Below are 27537 nucleotides of genomic sequence, written 5' to 3' on the forward strand. Positions count from 1 at the left end.
CACCACAGCCCACCCCCGAGTGGCGACTGCTCTCCTCGCCCTGGCTAGCTCCTCTTATAGTTCCGGCACGGGTCACGTGGTATGGAATACCTGCCCCCTGCCGGCTCCTGGGGAAATTAACCCCATCCCTGCCGGAACCAGGACAAATGTAAAAAGGCAAAAACATGTGTCTCCTCACAGAGAGAGAGATTTCACAGAGATCATAAACTGAAGGCTCTTACTGGCTTTAATGCAAAAGATGTTAGAGTATTGGTTCCCATGGCAAAACACTGACAAAGGACAGTGAATGTCCAGCACTTGAATGATATTTTTGTGTGGTTCAGGATACCAGCTTCCATAACTATCTCAGGTTTCAGACATAGTTCACCAGTCAGAATTCACTGAAATGTATTTCTTAAGTAATGTTTCAAACTGTATTCAATAACTTCAGCCATTTCATCATTCTGCTTCTATTTATGCAGAACACAATCATAGGTCAAAGAAACATGAACAGAAATAGAAGTTTTAAAAACCTTCCACCTTCTTATCTTCCAATTCATTATACAGCCCATGAAGAAGTGTTTCAAGTCTGTGACATGCCTGAGTTTCATTTTATTTTGCGCAACAAGGAAAAAAATTTTTCATGTACTTTCTCACTGCATGCATTAAACAAACTGGTGTTGTACAAAGGAAATAAAGGAAGCTGAATCAGGGCCCATCTTTTCAGGAACATATTTCTGTAGAGTTACTACTTACTTGTCCAGGGAGTTGCTTTACCCTTGATAGAATGTCAGCATATATAGTGTCTATAAAATGAATTTTGTTCGTATGAATTTCAACTAAAACTGCCTCCTGCAGGGGCCTACAGCTGATGTCCCTAGAAATATCTTCTTCATTGTTCTTTTCAATGAAGTTTAGGATAATTTTTGCCCTCCAGTTCCCAGTGCTGCTCAAATCGGGAGCTTATGTATTTGGATATACCTGGGTATAGTCTACTTTTTTCCTAGAAGGAGGGAATTTTCAAGTTAGCAACCAAGTTGTGCAATGCCTTGTAGAGGAGGGAAGAGGAAGGACAGCAAGTGCTTGCTACATACAGTATCTTTCAGTAGCTTAGACCTCCTCCCCTTCTTCGCTTTATTCCTTTTCTGTAAAAGAAATGCAAAATTTCTTCTTCCTTTTCAAATGCAAGAAGATGGAGGGCTCCTTCTTTCCTCTTTGAGGAGGGGCTGGGAAAGAAGAATGACACAAAACCTTCTGTGAGAAGTCTTTTTATTAGTGACAAATAACTGCTTTCCACATGCAGAGAAGTGTGATATAAAATAAGGAGGCAGAGTGGGATGCAATGGAAAATGAGCAAGGCAGACTTTGGAGAGGTCTAACAGACATGTCAGCAAATTGGTGTAAGTTATGGTATTTTGCTTTAACTTACAGGCTCAGAGCTGGATTCACTTCTTGCCAGCGATGAGTTTGGCAAAGGGACTAAGGAATTAGGCCCAATGGCTGCTTTTGGCTGTGAACAGCCTATGTTAGGAGTCAGAAATACATGGAGCGTGAAAAATAACCCAACAGGACAGGGACCAAGAATCTGCTTGGCATGCCCCCTATACAGAATCCTTCTGAGGTGGCAATGAGCCATGTTGGCCATTCTAAGCTTGTAAAGATTTTGTAACATTTTTAGGAGATTCAATATGGATCAAACCCAGAAGACCCAGTTCTCTTTTACACTTATTTTGGGTTATAAACTTTGTGATTTCTATTGTAATTTTAATTAAAAGAAAATTAATTAATGTACACGAGGAAAAGAAGAGACTGTAGCAAATTACTTAGCTTTATAATGTGAAGGAGCTGTGGTCTTTCTTGTATTCTCCACTTGGTCAGCCCTCATTGCACACTCTCACTTTTAGTTCCTGAGCACTTAGATTACATTCTGGATATTTAATTACAACAGTTAGTAAGGCCAGCAAGTCCTAGTACACCGTACTTATCCAGAAATGACAGGCCTGATTTGTGAACTCTGCCAGTAAACTCAAACTTGTCAGCTCTTAAATATTATTAGTAAGAGCTTGACATTCTTTGCAAATGTTTACAAACCGCTGTATATTATTGCCCTGGAACAAGACCCAGAATTCTGTTTGCATTTTTAAAATCCCTAAAGAATGGGGCTCTTGTCCAACAATATGGTCCTCATGACTGCTGAAAAACAAATAACAAATTTTGGAAAAAAAGTGAGAAACAGAAAAAGACACCCAAAAATCTTCCTTTTCCCCTGTTTTACAGGTGGGAAGGCACTAGGCCCTCCAGTGCTACCCCTAGCCTTCCCCAAACCGAGGCAAGACCCTGTTTTAGTTAAAATTCCAGCATGTCTTGTTCCTTATTTATTTTTCCCCATCATTTCATAACAGTGTTTTTGGCAGATGGGAGTGACTCCAACAAAAAAACAGGTGCATGCACTGGCGGCTTCCGTGCTAAAAGGGATTTAGTCAGATGTTCCTTCCACCTGTGAATTGGCTGCCCAGTCTCAAGCCAGCTCCTATGACTGTAATTATTATGCTCTATTTCAAAAAGCCGAAACAAGTTCAAACTAGTTCAGTCAAAAAAAATCTGATACCATCAAAATCTCTATTTTCAAGGCCTCTTTGTCAATGAAAGAATTTCTCTGACCACCAGTTTCATTGTGAGCTTAAGGGCATATCCTGATCTGAACTTCCATGAAGTTGCTTCAGATTTACGCCAAAGTGTTTGCAATCTGTACCTATTCTGCATCCTTTAAATGATAAACAGATATTTACATTCATATCTTTAAAACTCTGTTCCCAAACAGTAAAATCCCCTGGTTTTTCTGTAAAGAGATGAATCATATTCAGCCAGTAATGAGAGACTGTGTATGCATGCCTTTATGTGGAGCTCTGGGATTTTAAGATCCCTGAGCTTTGAGATGTCCCTTTCCTTTATGAAGAGTGAATCCATTTTCTTAAAAGGACAAATCAAAGCAAGATTTATTCCTTTCCCTGCATTTTTTAGCCTGATGTGAAGAGGACCATTAAGCAGCATGAAAAGTTCAAAATGAAATAAAGTGCTATACTAAAATATTTTTTAAAAAATCAGAGACAGAAATGTGAGACAGATTCCACATTAATGGAATGAAGCACAAAACTTTGCACATAACAACAATACAAACAGCATAGCTCTCTTTATCACTGGTCAAAAGCACTTGGGTAGAAATAGCAGTCTTCACACAAATGTACTCCAAGACAGATTTGTAGGAGTTACAAGTTGAGAGCAGAAAAAAGCAGCAGCCCAGCATGAGTGAAGAAAACTCACAGCCGAAGCACCAGGCAAACTGCCCAGAGCAAGGCTTTTCTGATGGCTGGTTGCCTGGTCCTGTGCAAAGAAAGATGGAGTCCTGGTATTGCACAGATTCCCAAGGTGAAAAGCCAAATACAACCCCTTTGTTCACTGAGTTGTGTGATACAGACTGTAGAACTTCCTTGAATTAAATCCCATTCAAGTTACTGTGTTATAGTTTGAAAAAAAGAACAAAATTGTTTTTAATCATGCAGTCATAACATAACAACTACCATAATGTTCAGTGCATTCTACAATCTAGGTAAAATGCACCTTGTCCAGTCTATTGTAGTCTTATTATGTGTAGCTTCACATTTCAGCCATAAATATATTGTTTTGTCTACTAAGCTGTTGATTAGCTTCCATAATTTTCCAAATGTTGCCCGTGTTAGTATTTTTAAACTAACCAAAACAGTTTGGTTTTTTTGTTGTTTTTTTTGAGTTTTTTTTTCTGTAGGGGATAAATTAAATACATTTATGTCTCTGTCTTTTATGGAAAGTCATGGTTCCCAGTTCTTGAATCATTCCCACGATGATACCTAGAAGCCTTTCTCTGCAGAAGTATCTGTGCCTGTTCTGTGAGTTACCTCCAGATTTCACCAACACTGTTTTAGACTTGCTGAAAAGTTATTGGTTAACATTGTCAAAAGTGTAAGGTTGGGACCCATTATCAACTTACAAACACTTTGGTTTTTTACAGTTCTGTTTTCATGCTATTAATCTATTTGTCATGAACACTGTGTTATTCTAATTTGTAATCAAAGTATGGTCTGAAATTGAGTCTGTACTTCATGCCAATGGATCCACTATTTGGTCATGAGTCAGTAACAGGCAGAATGTGACAGAGCTTGAGAGACTGTATTGTAGTTCTATTCAGCCCTACTTCCAGAGGCTATAAAGCAAAACAACATCACCAATCTTTTTGGTTTGTAATATATTACTTATAGATTGGTGATGCTTACACTGATGGTATTTTGTCACAAGAGGATTTTATAAGAGAAAAAATACAATATTATTTGGAACATAAAAATAACACCAGCTTTTTCCAAGAAAATATCATAATATCTGTTTTATACTGTATCTTGCACGTGCCTGCTTCTCAAAGGTAATGGAATCATTCCAAGTTAAATTCCTTGTAATTTCTAATAACTTCCTCCTTTTTTGATTTCCATATACAATAAAACTAACTTCATAGAATCATGGAATCACAGAATGGTTTGGGTTGGAAGGTACCTTAAAGATCATCTAATTCCAAGCCACCTGCCATGGCCACCTTCCACTAAACCAGGTTGCTCAAGGCCCATCCAACTTGGTCCTGAACACTTCAAACAACAGGGCATCGGCAGCTTCCCTGGGCAACCTGTTCCAATCTCTCACCACCCTCAGAGTAAAGAATTTCTTCCTAATAACTACTCTAAATCTACCCTCTTCCAGTTTAAAACTGTTACTCCTTGTCCTGTCACTACACTCCCTGATAAAGAGTCTCTCCCCATCTTTCCTGTAAGCCCCTTTTAGGTACTGGAAGGCTGCTATAAGGTCTCCCTGGAGCCTTCTCTTCTCCAGGCTGAACAACCCCTACTTTCTCAGCCTGTCCTTATAGGAGAGGTGCTCCAGCCCTCTAATCAGCTTTGTGGCCCTCCTCTGGACTCATTTCATCAGGTCCATGTCATTCTTATGCTGGGGGCCCCAGGGCTGAATGTAGTAGTCCAGGTAGGGTCTCACAAGAGTGGAATAGAGGGGCAGAATCACCTCCCTCAACCTGCTGGCCACACTTCTTTTGACACAGCTCAGGATGCAGTTGGCTGCCTGGGTTGCAAGCCAGGTCATGTTGAGCTTCTCATCCACCAACACCCCCAAGTCTTTCTCCTCAGGGCTGCTCTCAATCCATTCTCTGCCCAGCCTGTATTTGTTCATGGGATTGCCCCAACCCATGTGCAGAACCTTGCACTTGGCCTTGTAGAATTTCATGAGATTTGCATGGGCCCACCTCTCAAACCTGTCCAGGTCCCTCTGGGTGGCATCCCTTCCTGCCAGCATGACAACTGCACCACACAGCTTGGTGTCATCAGCAAACTTGCACCCAATCCCACTGTCCAGTTTGCCAACAAAGACATTAAACAGCACCGGTTCCAGTATCGACCTCTCAGGTCAACCACTCGTCACTGCTTGCCACTTAGACGTGGAGCCATTGACATCAACTCTTTGAGTGTGGCCATCCAGCCAGTTCCTTATCCACTGAGTGGTCCATCCATCAAATCCATGTCTCTCCAATTTAGAGAAGAGGATTTTGTGTGGGACAGTGTTGAATGCTTTGCATAAGTCCAGGTAGATGATACAGATGTTAAACTTACATTTTAGTATCACATATTTTAGTTAGGCTATAACTGATACAGACTGATCTTGTTGTTTTGTTGGCTTTTTTTTTTAACAAAAAATGGCTATGGTGGATCTTCTTGCACCCCTCCAGGGAAATTTGCATGCTTAATTACCTCTCTGAAATGCCTGTACACAAACAGAGCAGCATGGGGAATAAGCGGAAAGAACTAGATATCCTTATGTGGTTTCAGGGCCGTGACCTCTTTGCAATTACAGAGATCTGGTGGGATAGCTTACATGACTGGAATGCTGTCATGGATGGCTATATACTTTTTAGGAAAGACAGGACAGTGGGATGAGGTGGTGGAGTTGCTCTTTATGTGAGAGAGCAACTAGAATGTATCAAGCTCTGCCTAGAGGTGGATGAAGAATGTATCAAGAGCTTATGAGTTAGAATTAAGAGGAAGGCTAATATGCATGACACTGTTGTGGATGTTTACTACAGACCACAGGATCAGGAAGAAGAAGTTGATGAGGCCTTCTACAGACAGTTGAAAGTAGCCTCGCAATCACAGGCCCTGGTTCTCGTGGGGGACTTCCACCACTGTGATATTTCCTGGAAAGGAAACACAGCCAGGCACACACAGTCCAGGAGGTTTCTGTGGGGCACTGATAATAACTTTTTGACACAGGTGATGGAGGAGGTAATGAGAAGAGGTGTGCTACTGGACCTTGTGCTGACAAACAAAGAAGGACTAGTTGTGGATGTGAAGGCTGGGGGTAGCCTTGGCTGCACAAATCCATGGGCCCTGATGAGATACACCCTTGAGTGCTGAGGGAACTGACAGATGTTATTGTGAAGCCATTGTCCATCCTCTTTGAAAAGTCATGGAGAATAGGAGAGGTGCCTGAGGCGTGGAGGAAAGCCAATGTTAGGCCAGTCTTCAAAATGGGCAAAAAGGAGGACCTGGGAAACTGCAGGCCAGTCAGCCTCACCTCCATCCCTGGAAAGGTGATGGAACAGCTCGTTCTGGATGTCATCTCTAAGCTTGTAGAGGAAAAGACAGTTATCAGGAGTGGTCAGCATGGATTCACCAAGGGGAAATCATGCTTGACCAACCTGTTAACCTTCTATCATGGCATGACTGGCTGGGCAGGTGAGGGGAGAGCCATGGATGTTCTCTACCTTGACTTCAGCAAGGCCTTTAACACTGTCTCCCATAACATCCTTGTAGGTAAGCTTAGGAAGTGTGGGTTAGATGAGCACAGAGTGAGGTGGATTGAGAACTGGCTGAATGGCAGAGCCACATGGGTTGTGATCAATGGCGCATAGTTGGAGGTCTGTAACTAGCGGTGTTCCCCAGGGGTCAGTACTGGGTGCTGTTCAACATATTCATCAACGACCTGGATGATGGGACAGAGTGTACCCTCAGCAAGTTTACTGATGACACAAAACTGAGAGGAGTGGCTGACACACCAGAAGGCTGTGCCACCATTCAGAGAGACATGTACAGGCTGGAGAGTTGGGCAGAAAGGGACCTAATGAAGTTCAACAGGGGCAAGTGTAGGGTCCTGCACCTAGGGAGGAATAACCCTAGGCACCAGTACGGGTTAGGGGTTGGCCTGCTGGAAAGCAGCTCTGCAGAGAGGGACCTGGGAGTCTTGGTGGACGACAAAGTGACCATGGGCCAGCAATGTGCCCTTGTGGGCAAGAAGGCCGATGGTACCCTGGGATGCATTGAAAGAGTGGGATGCATTAAAAAGACACTGGCCAACAGATCAAGGGAGGTTATCTTCCTCCTCTACTCTGCCCTAGTGAGGCCACATCTGGAGTACTGCATCCAGTTCTGAGCTCCCTCGTTCAAGAAAGACAAGGAACTATTGGAGAGAGTCCAGTGGAGGGCTACAAAGATGATCAAGGGAATGGAGCAACCGTATTATGAGGAAAGGCTGAGAGACCTGAGTCTTTTTAGCCTGGCTCAGAGAAGACTGAGAGGGGATCTCATCAATGCTTATAAATATCTAAAGCAAGGGTGCCAACAGTATGTCAAGACTCTTTTCAGTGGTGCCCAGCAACAGGACAAGGGGCAACAGGCACAAACTGGAACACAGGCAATTCTGTCTGAATGTAAAGAAAAACTTCTTTCCTTTGAGGGTGGTGGAGCACTGGAACAAGCTGCCAGAGAGGTCATGGAGTCTCTCACTCTGGAGACATTCAAAACCGGCCTGGACACCGTCCTGTGCAACCTGCTCTAGATGAACCTGCTTTGGCAGGGGAGTTGGACTAGATGATCTCCAAAGGTCCCTTCCAACTCCTGCCATTCTGTGATTCTGTGAAAAAGAAAACAAGTTTGGCAAAATTTGATAATTCTTATTAGTTACTAATGCAGATGCTTAACTTCAGCTGAATTACAGTCAGGTCATCACACTGTAGTTACACTATGTAGCCAAGATAATCATCTGATATGTACTGGCATATACCACTAACAAATGCAGGGGTTTATTTCCTAAAGCTTGTTTTGAAGATGTCTACAAGCTGTCAGGAATACTCCATAAAACATAAATCTTTAAATATTATATCAAATTGAATCTGATATCAGACCAGTAATAATTTTCTGTTTGTCATAAATGTGCATACTGAGCAGATTATGGACTGATATTTTTTTCTATTTGAATAGCTTGAAGTAACACCAGTATATTTTCCTGAAGACACATGAAATGTAAAAGGGCATTTTTAGATTTCTTTTAAAGGGCTGTGAAGTTATATAAGCTACATAGCATTTTTAGGAAGAGGCTGGTTTTTTTCTTACACCAGCTGACTTACTGTATCTATCTACAAACTGTAGAGCTTCATAGTTACAGCATCACAGCTGCTAAAAGGAGAGATTAAGTGAAACAGTACACAACTGTAGGGCACCCAAATGTCTCATCTCAAGATTCTGGACTTTGTTATAGTGGTGGAAATATTGACAGTGATAAGTTGCATCACTCTAAGTGTGCTGGCTTGTAAAATGCTTGATGTCTCCCAACAATTAATTTGGTTGAAAAAAAAAAACTTCTCAAGGAGTGGATAGGTGCTATTAAATCCATGCTGTAAATGGGAAATCCAAAGAAAGTTAACTAAATTTATGACTTCACAAAGCCAGGCAACAGCCCAGATTCTCTAATGTCATCTGCATTGGGATTTGAGGTGTATGTAAAGCTGTTTTAACACTTTGTTGTTGAAGTAAGTATGAAGGATCATATCTCTACCCCTTCCAGGTACCACAGTACAGGCCTTTTAGAGCAGTTATCCAAGGAGCAACTTTCTAAGTTTAGAAGAAAGACACAACGGAGTTGTTTCAAACACAGCCTCCCATGAGGAAATGAGGATTGATTTGTTGACTCAGCCTAGCCCAGAGAGATTATTGCATTTGTTCAAGATCAAGAGAGTCTATGTCAGACACAAAAGCTCTCTCCTACATTTTATTTAGGATCTCCTATTACTCTGTTTACCAGTGCTGAGCAATTTGACCCCGAACCTCTCACAAAATCACAAGATTGTTCTTCCTTAATCTGTTTGCTGCTAGCATGTATGCTTCAATCTCATTTTTCAGGGAGGTAGACATTAGTCCAAGGCAGGGGACACAACTCTTCCCCAGATAACCAGTCATGCTACCAGTAAAGAAATGTCACTGTCTTGCAGTGTTGTAGTGGTTGCTTTAATTTTTTTGCTAGTATAAAAAAAAAGAGAGAACAATTTGTACTAAGAATAGATTAAAACAAATGATTAGTCACTCTACAAAATATACCAGATAAAACTCCCATATCTTCCTCAAATTTGCTGGTATTGTAGTTCATACCCTCTGTTTCCATATACCTAATCTTCCTTAAACAAATCCAGTTTCTCCTGTTACATACATGTAGGAGAAAACCACATTTAGTCTAAATTTATACTCAGATATAACAACCAAAGTCTATCAACGTAAGTATAGATAAAATCTGATTTTTGACTCCTGTCATCTGTAGATAGCTAGAACTCCCTCCAAAAAAGCTGCAAGAAATTTGTCAGTGGAAGACGTTGATCTTAGGAAACAATCATTAACAAATATATTTAATTTTGACGTTCAGCTCTTTGTACCTACCTGGTATTTCTTAACAAATAGAGCATGACACCCTTCCAGTTAGAATTTGTTGAAAAAGAATTTTATAGAGATAATTCTTGTGTTGCAGTTTGTTTGTAGGGAGACCAGTCAAACATTTTGGCTTTTGAAATTTAAGCAACATTCACTGGACCTATAGCAGAAGGTCACAGCATGTGTTTCTGTTTGCAGTTTGAATGTGTATAATTACTGGAATCAGGTTTCTGGAGCAAATACTTATAACTTTCTATACTAAATTTCCCTTAAAGATTATGGATACTTCACAGTGTTTGCAAAAAATTGTTTCAATATCCATAGTAAATAGGGTGTATATTAATTATTGTATTCATAGATAAAGTATATAACAGTTGGAGACAGGGTATACTCAATTTTTATAAATAGACATGATAGCTAAGTTATTTTCAGTATTCAATCAGTTCTGGTAAGTGTGGGTTTCACCTATATACTAGCTGAATATTAGCTGAATTAGGGGGATGCAAATAAAACAGTTATGCTGGTGTCTAAAACACAGTCAGGTATTTCTGCTTTGACCCCAAATCACCCTGATTCCCTTTATATTATTTTATTGATTCTAAAAGATCAACCAAACTTCATCAGTCCGCTCCTGCAGGTGTCTTCTTATATTCTCTGTGTTGTTCGGCGCACTAAGGGACTATTTTGACCTTTCCCCAGTTATGATTACTGCCCACTTTCTGTTGATAAATGAGACCTGTCTGTTTCCGGAATGAACAATGCTTTATAAATGAAAGAAGAGAGAGGTATTGATATTTGTGCATGGACCATTTGATGGTATATGAGGATAAGCCATATCATCTAGGGAACGAAAAATTGAATTCTGTCTCTGCTGGTATTTATCTGATGTGTGGCATGAAAGCCTGTCCTGAAAGGATAAAGGGCAACAGAATGAAATGACCGTACTTCAGTTGATGACCACCACAATGATAAGAAACCCAGCTGCCTCAGACCCTAATGTAAATGTTTTGGTTTGGTTGGGGGTTTTGTTTTTGTTTTTGTTTTGTTTGTTTGTTTGTTTTAAATCACCCATGCAGGTGTGTTCCACAGAAATGAAAAATAAACAGCATTTTGGCAACTGGTACTTTGGGTGGTAGCTTTTGAAACAACAGGCATCAACTGGAGCTGCCATTTAATTGGCAAGAGACTTAGAATGAAGGAGTTTGGAGCAGTTCTGTCCAAATCTCATTCTGATAACCAGCCACCCTCAGGGCCAGTGTTACATGAAATGCAATAAATGTCGTTGGGTACCTTTATTGCTGTTATTCGTGCTTGCTGTATCACATGCAAGAACTATATATTTGCAAATAATAAATATTTTATCCTTGCTACTTATAGCTGAACAATAAATCTAATGATGGTAAGTTATCTATCATAAACCAAAACTCAGCAGTGTAGCACTCATAGCTCTCAAGAATATATTCCACTAAACCCAAAACTTTTGAATTTCATTATACTGATGATTTCAAGGCAGCCAAAAACTTCACAGAGTTCTGGATAACTCCTAGTAACTTCATAGTCCATGTTTTGCTTGCTTTGGACTTGACTTGGAGATTGTGATCTGTTAATTTTGTTACTTTGGTTTGTGGATAAGACTAAGGTAATAGGCTATTGATTGTATTACATGTACAGCATTTGAAATGGGTTATTACATAGAATTTGGCCTCCTATATTGTACTGCATCTCTGGCATTTACTTATGATGAATGGTTTCCATGAAGATGGTGTTCATCCTGAAACTTTGTAGGGTTGTTTTTCCCTGCTGAAAGATGTAAGAATGAAATAAAGAGTGTAAATGAAGCATTTTTATCTGTGTACTGTTTTTTTTTTCCTAGTCATTTAACTTTCCAGATTTTAATTTGTCTACCGAGGCTGTAGCCATTGGTAATGACATACACACTGCTTTCATGCTTAAAGTTAGTGCTGTCCAGAGATCCTGAGCCAAATACTGCTTCCAGTAATAGCAATATAAATCAAGGTATTTTGTCTGGGCCCATCCTATCCAAAATGTGACACAAATTTCAGTGTTCTTATTCTAGATATAGTTCAATAAATTTTTGAAAAAAATGTGGCTTTAATGGCTTAAATATTGCAATGGCACAAACAGTAACATAATTCATGTATTAAGTGTGATTAAGTCATAAAACAGAATTATAAAACATTTGCCCTCATTACAAATACCCAGCAGTGTACTCAAATGCTGAGATGCTAGGGGGAAGGCATAAATAAATATGGTGAGTTATTCAGTCAAAAAAAGGTCAGATGGGTGGTTCATAGTGGAATCCTACAGTGATGCAAATGTTGAAAAAGTATCTGGTGAACAGCATCAGAAAAACTGCCTTCTAGTGCATAGGTATAATTCATGCTTATTCTTATAAACTCTATTTCATGTGGCTGTTACTACACCCCTCCTTTGGAAAAATGCATATCTACTTGTACAGAAAAGGTTTCTATCACATAACAGAGGAAACTGGATCCCTACAGTTTGTCTGAGTCACTCTAGCGTGCCAGCAGTTCAGCAATGTACCTTGGATATTCCATGGGACTCTGCTGATTGAAGTGACTGGCTTTTTTTTCCACGCAAATGAAAGTTTTGAGCGGATTTTAGCATGCTGTTTTTACAGGGCTGTTTTTCCTCTTCTCTTCATTACTCAGCATTGAACTCTTCTGCCACAAATACTGTATGATGTGAGTCATTTTGCTCCAGTTAGATCATATTTCAACTATCTGTCCCGATCCAATATGGGGAAGGTTTTGTTATAGTCCCAAGGACGAGATTAAGATGCTGAAATCGGCCAGATGTCGTACAACCTTTTACTTTATTTTCCAAACAAACCAGGGAGAGAAGATAAAAAGGGAGGCAGAGGGAAGGCAAAAGGGGAAGGGAAGAGGGATAAGGAAAGCGAGAAGAAAAAGAGAGAGAGAGAGTGAGAGAGAGTTCGCTGTTACCGCTCTGAGTCCGATGGTTCTCTGATGATTCTGTCCAAAGTCATCAATCGTGACACACTCTGTTAAAGCTGTGATCTAGGAAGGCGAGAGGCAGTGTGGAGGTGGGGAAGACAAGGAAAAAGAGCGAGCCCCATCAAAGGGAGCGTGCTCCTTATATAGGGCCTTAGTCATGCACAGATCACAAATGTGTACGTGCGGTTTGTGCTGGACACGCTGTTCCCCTAGAAGCCTTCTCCTGCGCTTTTCACGCCCCTGGTCCCCGCTCAGGCACACGAGGTTGTCCATTCCACAGCTGTGAAGGGGAGAGTCTTCTTGGAGCACAATGCTCCATTTTGGGAGGTGGCGGTACGGCGGCAATGTCAAGACAAAACCGCATCTGATCCTGGTTCTCTACACTATCTCATTACCAACATTTACCTTGTCTCTCTAATTTTTCATGGATTTCCAATAGATAAACCTGAACTTCAATAACACTTGCATGGAGAGGATATACGTTCCTTTCAGAATATATAGTTTCTTGGAATGTAGTTGATTATCTTGGCTTTTCACCTGCGGTTTTACTGCCATTCAAGAACTAAGTCATGTTTCTCATTTGGATATCCTTTAAAAATGAAAGAACAGGGAACAATGTGCAGGAACTACTAGTTGACAAGTGAGTGAGCCAAACACGGGAAGCAAAACTGGTTTGTATTTATGTGATTCACTTCAGTAGAAAAGAAGTTTATTCTGAAATAGCAAAGATCCAGCCAATTGTGGTTTAGGGCCTGTTTGCAGCAAGTTTATAATGATCATGATTGTGAATGAAAATAATGAGTCGGTCTTTCCCTGCATTCAAATTTTAACCTATCATATTGAGTATCTCTAGACTGCAATTCGTATTCACAATCTAGGAAACAAATGGATAGTTCTTAGGTGTTATCCAAGGGAAATAAATCACTCTTTTCTCTCCTCACGTGACAGATCCCTCACCAAATGCCTTTGTGCTCGCAGTAAGTCAGGTAGCCACCATGACTTCTGCCTTCTCTCATCTTTCCTTCTTCCTCCCCTGTGTGTGCTGACCTTAACCCATAATAAGTTTACACAATTACATTTCTTTCATCTGTCCTTTTCTTAACTGTGGTTGGAGTTCTATGGAAACAGAAACATTCACCTTAAATAATTAGTTTAAAATAGGTATTACCAGTTTGAGGCAGTTAAGAGAACATTCAAGTGCTTTTCTCCTACCCATTTTAATTTGGATGGTAATTTGTAGGAGTCAGTAATAGAAAATGATTATATTCTTTTACCTTGTGCTAGACCACCTTCCTGTGCAGTATGTTGGATGAATGGTCTAAAAAAAAGAGCTGTACATATTGGGTGCTCTTCAGTCTTGTACTTGGGTGGAGGTATGGGTAAGCATGTAAAATCTGTTTTATCCTTGAAAATTATAATCTCTGCAGGGTACACAATGTTTTACAAGGTATAAAGCCAAGCAAAATACTTGAGACATTTCTCAACATTATCATGAAACACCAACAATAACATCAATTTCCTGACTTTTCTATTTCACTAGATATGAGGAATCATATTCTAGTGAGATTGTTTGCAATTGCATTAGAATCATAACCATGAGGAGTGGATGTAAAACTTTTCCTCTCAGTGTTGAAATCGTGAACACAAATTTGTGTTTAATAAAAGAATTGAAAATTTAAATGTGAAAATTGCAATGATAAAGCAAGCAAAGTATTTAATGTTTAAGTTAAACAACCGAAGCTAACTATTACTTTGCAGTGGTTTTTTCACCTACTGGAAGTTATTCGTTAGTACATCGGTCTACAGAAGAAGAAACAGACTCTGACCAAGCAAAGTATGTGTATGCTTCTCAAAACCAAAGAGAATTAATACCACTGGCCTTGGTCATACACTCTATGATAAGAAAAAAAATAGCTGCTCTTAAAATCTATATTACAGCCTGTGCAACTCTTGCATTATTAGTTAGTGCCAATTATTAGAAAGAAGCATATGGTCTAAATAGCTTAATTCTTCAGTCTATAGGAAATCCGATATCTAGTTTTGGAGTTGATTTTTACTACTTCCAGTTGGTTTTAAAGTCAGGTATTAATATTCATTGCACTCCCAGATGAGATGGAATGAGAATTAGGCAATTTTCAATGGGGTTGATTAATAGATATTTTGCACTATTATTTTCAGATGAAATTTTCTATTTAAACTACTTATGAGCTCTTGTTTAAGTAAAGAGGATACTACTTTAATTGCTGTAGTTTAATTATGTCCCACAATGGAATGAGAGAAACAGTCTTAGGACCTTTGCATTTTCTTTACATGAATATACTCTGAATGAACCTTTCTATTACATGTAGTACCTGTTCCTTTCCCTTTGCAATAATAAATAGTAGAATCTGGAATATTAAATAGAAAGAAGGTACTTTTAACAGCAGAGATCAATGTTTTCAAATGTAGCTATGAGCTGTGAGTTCTCTCAAATACCTGATTTTCAGACAGTGCTTAGGAACAGTCTTCTGAGAAATGGAAGTTTTAGAGTATAACATAAAATACGGGGCATGCTCACAACCTTACTTTTCCTTTTTGAAAGCATCAGTCACAATGTACGTATTTGCAGGAAAACAGCTGAAAGTGCACTGTTATAAAAGTCACATACAGAAAAAATTGTCTGCGAGTACATGAGTGAGTGCAGATGATATAGAATGGTTCTTCACTTCTGAAAGCCGTCCCATGAACCTTTTAAAACTAGAAGGAATGTAGCATTAAAAACTTAATCCAAAAAGCAAATCTTTGCTGGAAACAGAAATAAGTCATTAATATGTTTTCCCTACCTCTTACTTCCATAACTGGTACCACTACTAGAGAAATGAGCAAGGTCCTTACCATCTAGATTCATCATTCTGCATCCTGGTCATACCAGCTGTCATGCTTGTATACGTTGCCATTACATTCCCATCTCCTGGAGCTGTTACATGTCTCTGTGTTTTTCTGTATTTCAAAGTATTTTATCCAGAGCTACAGAGAAAAGAAATGCAGAGCTGCAGAAAAGCTTAGAAATGCAATTTAAATGGAACTGAAGTCTCAGAAGGCCATTAAAAGGGTATTATAATAAAGCAAGCCATGACTTGAAACCAGCCTGGGGTGTTGTCTATTGGCCTTTGAATGTTTGTGTTTAGTAAGACTGAAGTGTCCTTCTACTTGCTGCTGGTCACTTTAAGACACAAATTCGGAAGTGTATTTCTTATGATAAGTGCTCTACCAGTTCTTTGTATAATGTTGCACTTAAATCCTGGTTTGTCTCTCTTCTGTTCTTCCTCTTTCTCTGCGAGAATCAATTTTGCAGTCAATGAGAATGACGGCTCCAAAACAGTCTAAACATGCTTTTTTTATGCCTTATCAGGAGACAGTTAGCATAAAGGTTAGCACAATACAAAAGTACTGAACTTCCAGAGTTATTTCTTCCACAAAAATAAATACACTCCAGGCAGACAGCAGAAAGTAATTATTATAAAATTTCTTTGAATGAAAGCTACCTTCTAATCATGCAATCATCAATCAAATAAGAGCATGAAAAGACACTGTAGACCTCAGTTAAAGGTGGCCTTATATGAGAATATCTTTTCCATTAGGCGTGTTTTCATGTTCCAGATGAGAAAGTGAAAGGTGCCAATCACATAGAAGTAAAGGATGTTTAAGATACGTAAATATTAATTTTCAGCAGTGATGAAAAGACAGCTTATAAGATTTGTAATCAAGAGCATGATGGAGAAATGGGGGCTGGGGAGGGGAGGGGGGGCATAGGGAACAAACCACTATATCCATTTCAGCCCGGGGACTCAGGCTGTACTCAGTTATAGAATAAATGTGCAGCGTTTTGGTTAATCAAGTGCTATTATGGACTACTTCTGATTAATATGGTATTTTCTGCCTGTTAACCAGTTCTTAGTACTTCAATATTACAAAGTGTCTTAAAAACAATTGTAAACACATCCAGAGGCTTATACAATAGGCATAAGAGTTTTAAATGCAGATATAATATTCATAATAATCATAACAATAAACATTCATAATACTACATTTCAGAGCTGATCTAAACAGAACACAGCTTTAGCCACAGTTTTAGCACTAAGTCAAAGAGAAACTAATCCCATAATGATCAATAAACACCTTTTTCTACAGCACATACTTATTTTTGGCCATCCCTATTCAGGACTCACCAATGTTCCTGCTGCTTAGGTGCTGACAGACCCATTGAGCAAATTCCATCATTTAATGGTAGAGAACATCCTAAAATCATATTTCATACCATCATGAACAATAAATATGCTCACATGAGTATTTCTTCAATAATAATAGAAAAATATCCTTAAGGAAAACAGTATTTTATTTTCTAGTTTTATTGCTAGACATATTTTATCACATCAGGACTATATGGAAGGGATCATTTCTCCTGTGAAATTGTGGCATCAATTCTTGGCAGGGTTTTTGGGCACAACTGATGTGTAAACTATAAATATAAATAATGAGTGATGCACTTTATATGTGATGAATTTACATTTTAAATAAAAATTCATTTGTTTTAAATTATGTGTATACATGAAATCCTTCACATTTACAGGGATATTTGAAATAAAGCAGTTGGGACCTGCCAGCATGAATTAGGCCTTGCAGGATTTGGATACCACCTTTTTTACAATAGGAAATAGTATTACACCATATGTCAGTTCTATTTATTTGCTTACCCATATGGGAAATTCTTTTTTTACATCCTTGTTAGCTTGTCACGACACTATTCATGCCAAACATGTCTGAGTGCTTGCTTGCTACCTTCTGTAACGAGAAATAACTCTTCTAGATCAATTCTCACCCAGTTAAACTTCAAGGGTTTCCCAGAGAGTTTGCTGTAGCTCTATATGTGCAATTGTGCCCTATGCAAGGACTTGTGGGAGAAACCTGTTGCTTCAGAAGTATCAGACATCACTCTTTAACTTGCATTCAGAAAGATAACACCGAGGTCAAGAAAGTCCTGCTAGCAAACAGCCAGTGCCATGGTAAAGTCATGACCTGCATGGCTGGCTGCAGCCCAGGCTGTCAGATTTGTCCCCAGGCTGGCGCTGGACTTAGAGAAAGCTTTGAGGGGAGGGACAAAAACTGCCTTTATCATATCAAAGCCGTACCAAGATCTGTTCTGTTTTCCCTTCTGCAAAATCTTTTGAAAGTAATTTTTCTATTCATGTTGAAAAGCTGTCCCCGCACCCACTACACAGCTGCACAACATTAGTGCCTGAGAGGTGCTTTATGTCCCCTTTTCAGGAGGTCACAGGGCTGGTTTGACCTTCCACAATGGCTTCAGAGTTTCTCACTCTAACCTTGCCATAAAACCTTCTCACTAGGACCTTGTGACTTGAAGACAAAAAAAATTGAGAGGTTTTAGAATTGTGAGGCTGTACATTTTGTGCAGCTCTCCTGTCTTTGTTCAATTCTTATAAATGCAAGATTAAATCAATTTCAGAGAGCTAACTGCAAGTTTCTACCTACCACTCTGATGATAAACATTTTGCAAATAAAGACCCCTTTGCTTGCACTATTGGTTGTCTTCACTACATTCTACTGGGCCGGTATTAAATCGTGATAACAGCTGGTAAATATGACCCGGCCTTAACAGGAATTGCAATAGTTAAAGAACTGCAGCAGCTATGGACAAAGGAGAGAAAATCCAAAGTAGAGGTTGCTGCAGGTCCTTTCTGAAAAACATTATTTTACTCCACAGACTCTCCCAGTGACATATACATCGGCAAGACCAAGTTTTGTAAATCTGTACTATAATTTCATTTGACTACATGATTACTTGCAGTAAATTACAAGAATCATGGTGTGATCATTTATCCATTTTTAACAAACTTGATTGTTTACTTATCTTTTTCAGAATTTGAACAGAAGTACGCTTACTAAGGAAATATAATGAAGAAAGGTAATACTAAAAATGGGAAACGTTTCAAATGAATTAAAAATTACTAAAGCTTATCTATCTCATTTCATTCAGTACAAGGAAATCTAGAAGATACATGTCTGTATTTTCAGACAGGACTTTCCACAGAATCTCCTTGAGAAAGGCATATGCCATATATTGGTCCTAAATCAAACTCATCACCGTTATTATCTTCCTTCATGCACAGGAATTCTTCCATCTAGTGACAGCAGCAATTTCACAGATAAACAGGTCATCTGGGCCTTTATTAAAGTCTGCAAACAGTAATGGGAATCTTCACACTGATTTCAAGGATCAACTTCTTTATCACTGACTAGCTGTTTCTAGTGCTGGAAATAACCACAGGAAGAGGTATATTTAAATCTGAGGTTTCACCTATACTGCTAAAGAAAAGAGGATCATGGGGCAATTCCTGTGCTGAAGCCAAATAGCTCAAACTGATTCACAGCCATCGAGCTGATCCTCTAAAGCAGACCACCACATACCTATCTACATAACACTTAGTCTCTACTAAGTGGTCTACACATACCACATAGGTAGTATATACCTATGTACATGACATACCCTACTGATCCTAAGATAATATTTCCTATGCTTTCTTGAAATTAAATATCTGAAATAAAGTGGAGGTTTTGTTGCAGATCATCAGAGTGGTATTTTTATAGCATGAAAACTGAGAATTAATATAAGTACAGCTGAACTGGCCATATAGATCCATATTTGTTGGCATGGGAACCCTAACTTTTCTGTGATCATCTCCAAGTATCTAAATGACTTGGAAAAAGCACATTGAATCATGGATCTTTTGGGAGCAGGACTTACACATCATTTTCCTGATCCAATAATGATATAGGTGATCAATGCAGTGAAAGATTAATTTTTGTTAACATAAGAAAAAAATTGACCACTTTGATCTACATTTTGAACAGAAGAGAGGGCTTGCCCATACCTTAAGCAAAGTTGGTCCAGTCCTATAACTTTGACTTAGATCAGAAGTGCGTAGATGCAGAGCCAAGGAGGCGGTTGACTACCCCTTATGCTAGAAAATGCAAAAAAATTCTAAAATCTCTAAACCATGTTTGCCATTTTCCATTGTTGTTATTTCTGTCCCTAAAAACTAAATTTATAAATATTCTGTAATGATAAACCAAAACCATGTATACAGAGAACTAAAATCCGCTTACATTGACATAGAAAGACTGTAAAGAAAAACAACTGAAAACTAGCATTAGGGGAAATAGTCCTGAGAGTCTCTTACTCTGTTATTTAGCTAACACAGTTTTTTTTGGTGATGCTGGTATGAAATTGGCCAAAGAAACAGGTATCAACATTTTTTTCAATCTTTGTCTGATTTTTTGCTGGCCTTTACCTCACGTGGTAATGGTTGTGTAAAACAGTAACAAAAAATTACCACATACAAAGGTTTTTTTTTACTAATGTAACACTTTTCTCTCTCTAAGTAGGAGGAAGAGGTTATTCAAAGAGAATGCATTTTGTACATGGCAGTTACAGCTGCATTGCTGCTGTGAAATGGAACATTAATCCATTCCTTGGCAACCATCACAGTGAGCATGAGAAATGATGTAGTAAACATATGTAACCTATTCCTCTTAGAAACTAAAGAATGTTTCCTTAGAGTCCTCCTCAGATGCTGTAATACAGAGACGTTTCAGCAATCCTAATCTTTACAGAATATTGCAGGAAAAAAAAACAAAAACAAAAAACAAAAAACAAAGGACTTCCATGTTTAACTTTCAAATACATTGGTTATTCTGTCACTGTACTTGTTCCAAATGATTTGAGTAGCTTAAGGCCAACAAAGCATTGTTTGCTTGTATGGCTTTGAAATATCTCTGATTACACACACTGTAGCCTATCAAAACTGAAAAACATGTGTGTTGCCAGACCTAGCCTTGGCTGTTTGTCCTTCCAATTTGGCTGTAAAATGCTAGGGCAGAGAAGTGGGCAAAATAGTGACTCTGTTCCCAGCTCTGCCCTGCCCCCCTGGGTTGTCCTGCTTGCTCCAAGCACGATGGTCAATGGTAGATAAGTCTGACCAGTCTGTGCTGCAGAACGCCCCTAATCCGCCCTCAAAACCAGATTTACTGCCCTTACCAGCAATAAACATGGATATAGAGTCCAAGTCATTTAGACTAATGTAGGATGCACTTTATACCTTTTGGATAACAGTAAGCTGACTTGGGTACCTTTACACCATGTCCTGGTTTAGTAAAGCATCAGAGGGAAGCAGGCAGGTAAAAATCAGCCGGGGAGGTGGGGAGGCTTGAAAGTACCCATTCTCTACCATCCCAGGCACAGTTCTTCAACTGAAATACAAATACAGCTAATGAACAAAAACCAGAGACAATAAAAAAAAAAAATAAAATCTATTGATTTTAATGGAGACAGAATTCTGCCTTTAAAATGGATATAAATTTATAAATTTAAACAAAGCTACCACTCTTCAGCTGTTTTAACATTGCAGGTAATTCAATTAATGTGCAAACATCACGTGATATGCATAGCTCAAGATAATAAGCAAATCCAGGACAATTTAAATTATTTCTTTTCTAAACACTTATGTTTAGCAAAACCAAAATCCCTAAAATTAAAAATGGATTCTAGAATGATTTACTAACTGAAGTAATAACTTTTTTTCTGTAGGTGGACATCATTCCTGTGGTTTCACTGGATCACGCTGGTACTTAAATGTATACTTAAGCTTGATCAGGACCAAAAATATTGATGCCTTTAGTACTTTTTATATTTAAAAACAAAATTTTGGAATAAATTCTTATTCCTAAATTCAAAAAGCACACTGAACAATGTTCCTTACAGTAAAATAAACTAATTATATACCCATATTACAACTTCATTTTTCAAGTTAATGCAAGTAAATGCTTTAAAAAAATTATAATAGCAATAACTCATTTTCAGAGTGGCATTGTGAATAACAAGTTCTGTCCCAAATTAAATTATAAAGAAGTTAACTAGGCTAACTTGAATTATTTTTTTATCTTTTTTCTTAATTTAAAACAAATTTAATTAGAGCACTACAGATAGTGAAATAAGATTCACATTTGGGATACTAAATTTAAAGTTCAATATATTATTTTGAGCAGTATTTTTCCTCTTTATCTGAACAAGGACTTTTAAATTGCTAATTCCATGGCAGCATTCTTATTTGACAGAATCCAGAATTAAACCTGGATGATCATGAAGAAATCTGCCTTCATTAACAGATATCCAATTAAACTGTCCAGTTTCTTAGGATCCTGAGTGATGATAGCACATTAAGGCAGAAATTATTCACTGTAAGTGATTCTGACACATGCCATCCTTGGGAACATGCCTTTCCACCACCACTCTGTGTGAGTAACATCCCTCGTTGCTCAGGGGTTTTGTTGCTCTTCCAAGGTCCCACCTTATCGCAGGAAGCATATCGTGGCATCTGCCCGGGGTGCTGCTTCTTGGACGTGTCTGTACCTTTCCCTGGTGCAGGGTGGTAATTCTTCTTAATGAAGAGAATTAAATATGGATTTCCAGTCACACTGAATGGGAACATGAGGTGAACATACTGCTCAGAAAACTCCAGATATTTATGTACTGTATGTATTATGGAAACGCTTGAGGTCAGTTTCTGAGAGTTGAGCTAAATAGCTTTTTGTGCAAGTAACTGTAAAAATAAAACGAGACTGAAATCCATGCTGCAAACACACAGGAAGCTAAGGCAAATGGGGAAAGGGTGAGGGAATGTCTCACCCAGGAAGTAAGTCATCATGGCAATCAGGTGGGAGAGGGGGTAGGCAGTAAGAGAAATTTAGCACCTTTTCTAATACTTCAGCCACATTGGAGCAAAACTAAAGCTTACTTGTAGTAAGGAGATAATAAATTCCTTAAATTCAAATTTAAGTATGTTGCTGGTGGGATCCTTTCAAAACAAGTTAAGTGTTTTAGGAGCACAAATTCCATTGTAATTCACACATGAGCTTGATCACATTCCTATAAATCAGAAGTTCTTTCTTTCCACTCAAAATGTAGTTACAGTACTGTAAAAATTGTAAGAGATAAGAATCAACTTCTGACATATTGCTGTGAACTCAGACATGATTCCTTGCATATGTACTACCTGGTAATTATCTTAATTCTCTTTTCATTAGGTACATCCATTCACGTGCCAATCGCACTCTTCCCACTTTTCACCTCACATTTTGCTTCAGAAACGTTAACGCAGAAAAAGAAGTCAGGTTTAAAGCAAGGTTTTGTAGGATCGTTGCAGGAAATTATGTGGTTGAAGTTGAATAATAGATCAAAACGAATGATTGCACTAGTCACCTCTGATGTCAGGAACTCAGCTGAACTCCCAGTGTAGGTATAGTGTGAACTCTAGCATTATATACAGCGATGTGTGTATATGAGATGAGAACAAAAGTCTAATGCTTGGTGGTCAGCAGGGTCCTTTAGCCTCCTAGCTTATCTTCAGAGTTTTGGAAAGCTTAATCTTTGTAATCTGGTGTATAAAGAGCTATGACTCATATGGGAGAAGCTTTTTAAGTTGTTTCAGGATAAGACACTGACACAAGAAAAAACACCTTCTGTTTGTTGAGGCCATTGTGGATTTTGCCTGCGAGGTTATATCTTGAGACAAAAGGAAGCAGCTGGCAGGAGACAGTATACAGCATCTTTTTATTTTTCTGAGACTTCTGGAAAAACATAAGGGAGTTCTTAGGGTAGGGAAAAAGTTCCCAGAGCAGTGTAGTGGGAGATCATCAGCACCTCCCAACAGATACAACAGAAGATGGTTTAGCATCTGTTCTGGAGCTCCACAGCGTGCAAGCCAAGAGTCCCGGGTACTGGCAATCAGGCATGGAGATGGATCACAGTGTGAGTGCCAAGAGTCCTGGATATTAGTAATCAAGCACGGAGATGGATATTTTGATTGAAGGGCACATATGAATAGCAGTAAAATTAAGTGTGTTTCCTTCCAGTGCTTTGAATCTGAACAGACTAAAGAATCTACTTACGTTCTTGTTAGCTTGAATATTTCACGTAGTAGAAATGAGGCAGAAATAGAGTAGAAATTTTAAATAAAAGGAATTAATTTTTTGAAATATATATTCCCCTCAACTCATTTAATCTCTCTGTGTCTTGATTTTCCATAAATGTTCTAAAAGAGCAAATATATGATAGTGATTAGGACCTCATATATTCAGGTATAAATACATGCTCACATAAGCAATCTCATTGAAGACAATAAACTTAAAATAATGTAAAAATAAAATCCTAGAATTATTTGGGTTGGAAGGAATGTTTGAAGGTAATCTAGTCCAACTCCCCTGCCATGGGCAGGGACAACTTCCACTAGACCAGGTTGCTCAGAGGCCCGTCCAACCTGACCTTGAACACTTCCAGGGATGGGGCATCTCCCACGTCTCTGGGCAACCTGTTCCAGTGTTCCACCACCCTCACTTATATCTAGTTTAAATCTGCCCTTTTTTGGTTTAAAACCATTACCCCTTCTCCTATCACAACAGGCCCTGCTAAAATGTTTGTCCCCATCTTTCTTATAAGTCCCCTTTAAGTACTGAAAGGCCACAATAAGGTCTCCCCAGAGTCTTCTCTTCTCCAGGCTTGTCCTGGTTTCAGAAGGGATAGAGTTAATTTTCTTTCCAGTGGCTGCTGTGTTTCAGATTTGGTATGAAAGGAATGTCAGTAATGCATATTGTTTTAGTTGTTGCTAGGTGATGTTTACACTATTCAAGGACTTTTTTCAGCTTCCCATAGAAGCATAGAAGGAGCATAGGAAGGACAATGGAATGGCCAATGAAATATTCTGTACCATAGAAGTCATGCTCAGTATATAAATGGTAGTTGGCCAGGGGGTGGGAATCTGCAATCACTGCTCTGGATGGGCTAGGCAACCAATTCACTAGGTGGTGAGAGTGACTTGTGTTGTGTTACTTTATCTTGTACTTTCTTTTACTGTCTTCATCATCATTATTATTATTGTTCTTTTCCTTTTTCTGTTATTTTTTTTCTGTTATTGTTCTATGAAACTGTCTTTATCTCAACCCACTAGGTTTTTTTCCCTTCCCTTTCCCCTGCTTTCCTTCCTCTTCTCCCTACCCTTCTGAGAGGAAGGGAGAGAACTGTGCAAAGGGCACTGTGCTCCTAGCTGCAAGCTGGGGATAAACCACGACAAGTCTGGATAACCCCAAATCTCTCAGCCTGTCCTCACAGGACAGCTGTTCCATCCCTCTGCTCATTTTTTTGTGGTGCTCCTATAGACCCACTCCAACAGGTCCTTGTCTTTCCTGTGTTGAGCACCCCAGAGCTGGACTCCAGATGGGGTCTCACCAGGGCAGCTGCAGAATCACCTCCCTCGACCTGCTGGCCACACTTCTTTTGATGCAGCCCAGGATCCAGTTGGCCTTTTGCGCTAAGCGTGCACATTCCTGGCTCATGTCCAACTTTTCACCTACCAGTACCCCCAAGTCATTCTCCACCGGCTTTCTCTCAGTCACTTCATCCTCCAGCCTGTATTGATACTGGGGATTGCCTCGGTATGAATCACATTCCTCTGCATGCAAAAGTATTTTAGACTCTATAGTAATACTTTCCTACAGGACACAAATTGCTACTGTAACTGCAAAAATAGAATTTTTTTTTTTTTCCAAAGGATAAACAGGTATAGGTGTTAGGGTCCCACTTCTACAGTGATTACACTACCTCTCCTTTTAAGCCATACCAACGTGTTTGCATTGAAATCCACAGGGTGGCACCAGTGCATGCTGAATTAGCTACAAGGAATATTTGACCTGCGGTATTTACATCATAGACTCCTGTAGTGAAAAGAGTGGATGCTGACAGTTCCTTAATGTGTAGGATTTTCGCCATCAAGTGTCCTTAGCAGTTTGAGGTTCACAGCACTGCTCAGCTACATAGCAATGATTCAGCCATATTTGTTATAAAGGCAGCTTCTGCAGATTTTAAAAACTGAACAAAGAATGGGCCATTTTCCTGGGGCTCTTTGATTAATAGGCATTAAAGGGTAATTGCACTTAAGTAATTCATTAATGTATTTTCAGCGAGTCAAATGCTGGACTAAAAGGGAAATAGTAGAGACCAAGCAAAGATGTTAACTGATATTCATTGAGCTGTGAACATTTCTAACAACATGTACTATATGTTCAAATATTTTTTGAATGGGGATAATCCACCTTAATGCTGGAGTGATGAAGACATGTTGAGGTGATCAGTGCACATCAAGACCTGAGTCTTGGCAGGAGCAAGCTGCTTTCAGGAGACAGTTGTGTATTTCACACTGCTGCTGCAGAACTTCACAGCACAGTTTTGCTTATTATGAAGCTGATTGTTTCTGTTATTATGTTGTCAGCTGAAAATCCTGCTGCTATATAACATGCCAGCCTTGTGCAACTGAAGTGTATTGGTGTCAACTAATGGATATCTGAGTTAAAAAAGTCATTTTACAACAGATGTAATTTACCTGCATAAGGTTATCCCCCATGGCTCTTGCTCAGCAGAAGAGCAATGGCAGCTCTGCCTACATCAACTCTCAGGTCAGTTGGTGCTCAACAGAACCCATCAGCTCCTGCCAGGAACCTTTGAGGAGTCAGGGATGCACTGACAATCCTAAAAGCTTTTGTAGAACAGACAGATTGAGAAACTGGATGGCAGTGTGAGCAAATAAAGCAAATGCAAAAAAGGAAGAGATCAGCACAGTAGCTAGTGATCAAGTAACTTCAAAATGGGATTGGAGATGTTATCTAATTTACATTTTGTGAGAAAATCATCAGTGATCAGACAGTTCAGCAAATTATCAAAGTAATCATGTTTCTTCGTTACATCGGATAGGAAATTTCAAACAAAACACACCCTTTCAAAAAGCCCCAAACAAGTAAGTTTTAGCATTTAGTGGCAATGATGAGAATTCTTTTATATCATTCATAGTGTATTAGTTGCATTCAAAATGATAGACTTCAGTAGATACCTGTGGTTCTTGCTGTGCATTACTTTACTATGGCCTGCCATATCTATTTTGCTCTGAGCTTCCTCACAGTCTCTGTATAGCCTTGTGTTTTACCTTTGAAATGCAGCGGGAGCTGGGATTTTTAAATTCTACCTTTAACGGTTATTGAGTTGCTCAGAGGCCTTGATTCAATCATTCATTCTCTCGCTCCTTCAGTTTTCTTACCTACAAAATGCATGTAATACTTATTATTTTCTTATTATTTCTTTGAGGTCCTTACATGAAAAGCAATTAAAGTGCAAAATACTACCACAGAATGCCAGAAATGGCTGCTAGGAGTCATCAGTAAGCACCAAACAGATGGAAAACGACCATGATCATGCCAGAGTTTAAAAGTTACCTAAAATATCAGGAAAATTTCGGAAATCGTTAGTATATTTAAATTGGGACTTAACTTATTTGTGCCTTTAATAGTACCAGCCTCCAGCAGTCCCCTTATTTTCATTCTTAATCTGATATTTTAAAAGTTCAGAGCAAACGACAAAAAGCCATGTCAAGATCTTGCAGAGAGAAGAAAAAGAAGAGAAAAGATTTGTGCCACATTTTCTACTTATAGAGGAAGTCCTGAATACTCCAATGATAGGGACTGAAAAGAAAAGAAAGCCCATTTTCAAGACAGTGAAATTTATCATCCTCCTGAAAGAATGCTGAAGATTGGGTAATACAGCAGCAATTTTCCAGCCACAAAGACACAGTAACTATCGTGTTAGATAAAGACTACCATGATTCAAAATCATTTGGTCACATCAACAA

This window comes from Charadrius vociferus, unplaced genomic scaffold, assembly GCF_000708025.1.
Source record: "Charadrius vociferus isolate BGI_N301 unplaced genomic scaffold, ASM70802v2 scaffold71, whole genome shotgun sequence".
Taxonomy (NCBI): Eukaryota; Metazoa; Chordata; class Aves; order Charadriiformes; family Charadriidae; genus Charadrius; species Charadrius vociferus.